This window comes from Solanum pennellii, chromosome 11, assembly GCF_001406875.1.
Source record: "Solanum pennellii chromosome 11, SPENNV200".
NCBI lineage: Eukaryota > Viridiplantae > Streptophyta > Magnoliopsida > Solanales > Solanaceae > Solanum > Solanum pennellii.
This window is the reverse complement of record NC_028647.1, coordinates 60115587-60123247: the sequence shown is the minus strand read 5'-3', so window position 1 is coordinate 60123247 and position 7661 is coordinate 60115587.

Genomic DNA, 7661 nt, shown 5'->3' with positions numbered 1-7661 from the left:
AAAATTCTCATGTTAACATGTAGTTTAAGGTTTTAGCTTGACTTATTTAAATTCATAATTTAAAAAATAAATATTTCCTAAATAATTCTCAAAATCTCTAAGGAAGAGGAATATCTTTTATTGTAGTATACTATTTGATGGCAAGTAAATTTATGATATATCTAGAATAAAAAAAAAAAGCACAAATGAAAATATTAATAAAGAAACTTTATAGTAATAAAAAAATAATTTAACTACACACAGGCTCTTACAGAAAAGGAGCTGTTTTCTCTGCTCTCATTCCTCTCTTTCTTTCCCTTATTTTTAAAATATATATATATATATATTAAAAAAACAAATAAGAAACTATTAATTAATACTACTAATACCTATTGCAACTAACACTTTGTTTGGACAGTTATTATGTACTGTTTCATATTTCCTCCGTCACTAATTACTTGTCTACGTAATTATTCATAATTATTTGTTCATTTTGACAAATCAAGAAAGGACAATTTTTTCACCTATTTTCTACTTTGCTACATTTTTTCATTCACTTCATAAGTAATAGGAGTAAAATGGTAAACTCGGTACATCGTTAATTATTTATTTAATAGGTGTGTCAATTCAAAAGTGGACAAGTAAAAAGGGACAGAGGGAGTACTATATTATATTATATTGTGTTGCATTATATTGTTTTAGTGACTAAAATATTTGAACAGATTGCGTCATTCTCTGTCGTTACATGATGTCATATATTCTTAATTTGAATGATAAACCTACAAGAAATTGTAGGGTATGGGATAGAGTACTATATATGAAAATGTAGGGTAAATGACAAAATAATATTATTAAATAATATGTAACGATAAAATAAAAAGAAAATATTAAAATAACGACGTGATCATATCAAATTAATCGTTACAAAAAATAGATCTTTTTATCGTTACCTCATAATGAATTTAAACAATATAATATAATAGGATTTAATTAATAATCAAAACAAATATAATATTAAAATTAACAAGTGCAAGTGCTAGTAGCCAAATAATATTGTTCAAAAACAAATATATTACAAAAAATAGGTTGAACTAGTCATCAAAAGGTTCATCATTGAGTTTCCAACTTTAGATATTTATCATATTTGAATAATAGGTCATATTGTTAGAGATAGATTATGTTTATTAATTCTTTGTGTGATATTTAATTTTTTTTCTAGCTCTAATTTTAATTCATTTAAAAAAAAAAAAGAGCTTCATTATATACATTTTAGTAGACTGTGAGATGTACCTTAGGAATAAATTACTGTTTAGTGGTCTAATTTATAAAACAATCGATAAAGCCTAAAGATATAAATTTCTTTATTTAAATTTAGTATACGTATAATATACATAAGTTTATATATTTTTGAAACATATTGTATAATCATATATACTTTTATAAAAGCGAATAACCTTAAATTAGAAAATTGAAAAATTAAATTACAATCAAAATTAGATATTGAACGATAATTTTTATCCTTTACTTAAAAACACTATTCATATTAATCATATCATATCATATTATTCTAAAAATAAAAAGACTTACATTCAAAAATTAAATTATCAAATATCCATAAAATATTACACAATCATTTTATCATTCACTTAAACACTACTTATATTATTAATTTTGTATATAATTAAGTTTTAAATACTTATGAAAGACATGTTGATAAGTTTTGGCTAAAAACATATTTAAACAGTACTTCAAATTTAAGCTACATCCTCAAAATACTTATTTGGGCATAAAAACCTTCTCTAAATATTTGAAAGTCAACAATTTTCATCCTTCTATTAAACATTGTCAAGAAACTAACGGATGAAAAAATATGTGAAGTTAACGTGAATATCAATAAAAGTTTTCTTGCATAATTTTATTATCTGCTATAAAAAAAAATTAACTTCTTAAAAAAGAATATTAAAAATCTTTGATACCATTGCTTGCTGAAACAAAAAATGTGGTGTGAGGATTCTTTTTCTTAATTACAAAGGAACATGAGATGGATCTTAATTATTTTCACTTTTTTCAAAGGATAGCGGTTACGAATTTTTCTTGTCATAAAAAATCATCTTCACCTTTTTTAAAGGCAAATTGTAATTAGATCAATAATTTTTGAGACAATCTGATAGTGAGGTGATCAAAATTTTGATTATGTCTCATTTTCGAGTTTGATTCTTCATTATTGGAAGTTTTCAACAAACACCACTTCTAGCATATTCAATTGAGAAGAAACATATTTCAATTGATAATTTTTTTTTTAATATTAAATCACATGAAAAATAAATGGAAATAATAGACAACTAAATTCAATTATTGAAAAAATTCACGATAATATTTTTAGAATATTTCAGAATAATAAATACAAAGTAACTTAATTTTTGTGTGATCAATTAGTTTTCTAACAAATTATAACAGAAGGATAAAAATTATTAACTTTTAAATATTTAAAAAATATCTTAAAAAAATATATTTCAAAGATGTAATTTAAATTTACACTATAATTTAAAAGTGATTTTGGCAAAAAAACTCGATAAGTTAACTGGCCTATAATACAAACCATCTGAAATTTGAAGCAATTGAAGGGACTACCATTATAAATATCATTATTTATATAAAAAAAAAACTCAAAAGTCGCAATTGTTGTAATAATATAATAATATAAATTACAACCTCTTCATCTTCTCCAACAAGCAAAAAATATTTAATATATAAAAAATCTTAGGCACGTCTATATGGCGCCACCACAAATAAGAATTTCTTTTTAATTTATTTATTTATAAAATTAGTATTTTTCTTTCATGAAAAGTTGTGATTTATGAAAAATTGCGACTTTTATGAAAAGTTACGACTTTAATGAAAAGTTGCGACTTTCATAAAAAGTTATGACTTTTAAGAAAAATTCTGACTTTAACGAAGATTTGTGGCTTTTATGAAAAGTTGTGTATGAAAAGTTGTGTCTTTCCGAAGAGTTGCAACTTTTCTAAATAGTTATAACTTTTCGGATAAGGCACAATAAACATTTGTTCACACTATCATTTGTTGTCTATAAATAGAGGAATATCCTATCATTTTAAAACAACGAAAATTTTGAACCTCTTCTTCTTCGCAATTAATATTTTTGTACTTTGCTCATGCTGAGTCACTCATTGACACCATTGCTTATGTTACAGATCCTGATTTGTATTTTTACAGTCACTAATTTATGCTTATGTAATTAAAGTTAAATGATAAGATGTAATAATTTTCATTTTCCTTATATTATTAATGTTTGTTACTACGATATCTAGTACGTCAGATAATATATTGTTTTAGTTTTAGTGACTGATGGGTTTTAAGTATTATATTATAAATTGCATGATATTAGATGGGTAATTTTACGAGTATATATGTAAAAGTGAATCATAGGACAGCATACGTCGTACCACCACAAATAAGGATTCTCTTTTAATTCATTTATTTCCAAAACTAAATTTTTTTTTATGGAACATTGTGACTTTTAGGAAGAGTTGTGATTTTAATGAAAAGTTATGACCTTTATGAAGAGTTGTGACTTTTACAAAAGGTTGTGACGTTTATGAAAGGTTGTGACCTTCATAAAGGATTGTGACTTTTTCAAAGAGTTGTGACCTTTCCGATAAGACACAATAAATGTTTATTCACACTACCCTGTGTTGTCTATAAATAGAGGGATTTCCTCTCATTTTGAAACAACGAAACTTCTGAACTACTTCTTCTTCTTGTGCACAATTAAATATCAGTGTACTTTACTCCTGTTGAGTGGCTTACTGACACTATTATTTTTGTATCAATACGCTGGTGAATAAAACCGTTTCATCCTAAGAGGATCTAATTCTTCAAATCTCAAGTATTAGAGGGGAGTAATTTCTTAAGGGGTTCTACTTTTACATATCCAGGTATTTTTTTTACAATCATTAATTTATATTTATGATTTAATTGTTATTTGCGTACATGTTTTAAACTCCGTTGTTTATGTTTCTGCAAAGTTATTGTCTTCACAGTTATATTGAACATATACACATATAGTAGATATATTCATTTCGCAAAAAATAATTATTGTATTCAGTTCCAGAAATTCATGTTTTGTTATTCTATAACTTAAAACAACTATATATAAGCTTAAATTATATTACTTTCGTTGTAAGATTTATTATATGATAGCCTAATGTCACGGGCTTAGACTTCAACTAACACTCCATTCGGCACTCAACAATTCACTCACAATTTTCACGATCTTGTCAAGTACGCATTTTCAGACTTAGATCACTAAGAGAATGAAAAAAGACACAAGAGTGTTTATAAGGAAGCTTTTATATTGCATGATGTTTTGCAAATGGGTGCCTCTCTACTTTAATACTTATTCAGGGGTTAAATATGTAAAATAATAATTGTTAAACAAGTCCTTACATAATTAAAAGTAGGTCTCTTTTTTAGAATACTTTACACAACTACAATATTTCAAAGACTTTCCATGAAATTTTAGGTCTTTCCTAGGAATTTTCCGTGTATTTCTAGAACCTTCTACTTTGAACGATCATTTTTCCTATGTAAGTCATCCACATGACAATCTTCTGTTATAGGGCACCTATTTGGTGTGATGACATGACGAATCGTCACTCTCCTCTACCTGATATTGCAATGACCACGATGCATTGCTGCTACATAAACTCTAAGGATCTTATATTTGAATAACCACAAGTCCTCGTATCATTCTCCTGTAGCTTTTTTCGATGATTTCCCCTTCCAATAAATGTGGAACACGACAATGACATTTTGTCTTTGTTTGCCTCAAAACTTGTACTGGTTTTGCAGAACATTGACCCCTCATTTTTTAGGGATAATGCACAAGTACCCCTCAACCTACGCCCGAAATCTCAGAGACACAATTATACTATACTAAGGTCCTATTACCCACCTAAACTTATTTTATTAATAATTTTCTACCTCTTTGGGCCTTCGTGACATTATCTTGTGGGCCCAATCCTGGTTGACTTTTTTTTCAAGCTAGTTCCAGGTAGGCTTAAAAGGGGTAGAAAATTACTTATAAAATAAGTTCAGGGGGGTAATAGGACCTTAGTATAGCATAAGTGTGTCTCTGGAATTTCGGGCATAGGTTGAGGGGGTACTTGTGCATTTTCCCCATTTTTTACCCTTTCACGAGCTGTATAGCCAAAAATTGTGTTTTTTCTTCCATCTTAACTAAATTAACCAAGGAAAACATACATGATCCTTCTTGATCCATCACCAACAATCGTTGGAGGTAAGGGGAAGAACTCTTGCCCAAAAATTATGTCAAAGATGTCTAAAGGAGATACAATAAAATTGGTTTTACCTTGCCACTTGCCTAACGTGATGCTTACTCCATAAGCGACTCTACACATGGAAGTCGACGCTGCATTGTCTGTCTTGAGGTAGGTACTTCTTAGATTGTAACTCAATCCTAACTTTGTTGTTGTGGTCTTGGATATGAAGTTGACCTCTGCACTAGTGTCGACCATAGCACGAGTGATTCGTTCATTCGTTGATTGTGATGTTTACATATTGTGCACTGTATTCTTTAACTTCTCTGATTGCTTTGTGATAACTCCACATAGTCCAATATGGACCGACTATTTAGCCCCAACTTTACGGTGATTCTTATGCATCTTTCTCTTTCCATTCCCGTAATATGACACCAAGGTTCTTTAGTTCAGAGCAACTTACACAATCATATGGACCATCATAAATGATAAATCGTTTCTCTCTGTAGTTTGTGCCTACTTATTAACATCATTTTGAGTTTTGACATCCAAACTTTTTGCCATCGAACTTATAGATGTCGTGGTTGTTGCTCCTTGCTTTTACAACGATTTCCTCCACCTTTGTTATAACTATCTCTTATCTTATTTTCCTCTTTCTCTATCACGTTTTTCATGCTTAAAGTCTATCAAAGTCTTAACATACATGATGGTTTCATCAATAGCCCTAACCTGTCGGCTCTCTAACTTTGTTCTGACCCAATTTTGCAACCAATCTATTATGTGGAACAATATATTTTCATCCGTGAGGTTGGAAATCTGAAGCGTGAAGGTGGTGAACTCCTTCACATATGCTCGTATGCTGTCTGTTCATTTCAACTCCCTAAATTTATGTTTTTCCTCATAGATGACATTGTTGGGGAAAAAAGTCTTCTTGAACTCTACTCAGAATCTCTCTCATGTGTTGATGGTGCAAATCCCCTTCCCTATCTCGAACTCATTTCGCTTTCACTAGAGCATGACCATTTTCGAAAAGTACAACACAACATCTTGATTTTGTTCTCACCTCTTTTAACTTTGTTACACTTGAAGTAATTCTCAGAGTGCCAAAGAAAATTCTTCACTTCTTATACGTCACGAGAACCTTTGAACATTGATGGCTTGTGATCCTGAATCTTGGACTCCCTATCTTTGTCGAATGACGCCGATCCTTCAACTTCAATCCCCTCTTTAAGTGTTTTCATCTCGACTCTCATTGCTCTAATTGTGCTTAACACATTCACGAATCAAAACTCCAAGGAAGTGATGACTTCCATCTCATATTCAGAATGTTGTCATCACTCCAACACTTTGCGGATGTTGTCATTCTTCCCAATGGTGAAATCCCAGAGAGTATTGAACTTGTTATCGACCTCATTCAAGCTTGTCTAAGATCTCCATGTCGACCATCACGATCCACTCTACTTCGAACGTGACTTTGATGGGCTCATCTCCACGTTCATTTTCACTCACCTCAGTGGTCAAAAGTGGATGAGATGTCAACGCTTCACTTGGTGTATGTTCGAGTAACAATTCCCTGTTACTCTTAATGTTCTTTTTTTCCTTTCGGTGCTTTGTTCCACCATTCTGCCTGACTTTGGTAGTGCTAGCAGTGTTGATGTCTCCCTCGTTATCATTCTCTTAGTATCAACCTGGCTTTGCTACCATTTTGTCACAGCCTTAGACCTTTACTAAGTGCTCTGTGCCGCACTCGACAACTTACTCACGATCTTATAAGCTCAAGTAAGTCTTCTCAAATTAGATCGCTAAGAAAATGAAGAAAGATACAAGAGAATTTCTAAGAAGGTTTTGGAAGATAGCTTGATTCTTGCTTGATGTTTTTACAAATGGATGCCCCTTTATTTATACTATTTATTCAGGGGTTAATATGTAAATAATAATTGTTAAACAAATTCCTACATAATTACAAGTAGGTCCTTTCTCCAGAATACCTACATAACTAGATTATTCCAAAGACCTTTCATGAAAATCCATGGAATTGTAAGGTTTTTCATGGAATTTCTCCATGTGTTTCTAGAACCCTCCACTATAAACTAGCCTTTTTTCTGTGTAAGTCATCCATATGGGAAATCAAGTGCCATGTGACATCTATGTGGTACTTATGTGGTGTGATGATGTGGCAGGTCGTCATACTAAGCTCCTATTTAGGTGTGATTAAGTTTGGAACTTTTTCTAATAATCTCTAGACATATATTCAAGTAGCATAGTGAAGGGAAAAGAGTCTGATATATCACTCAACTTTGTCATTTAAAATTTATATATCACTCGTTATTAAAGTAGCTCACATATATACGCTTATTGTTACAAAAGTGATATATATATATA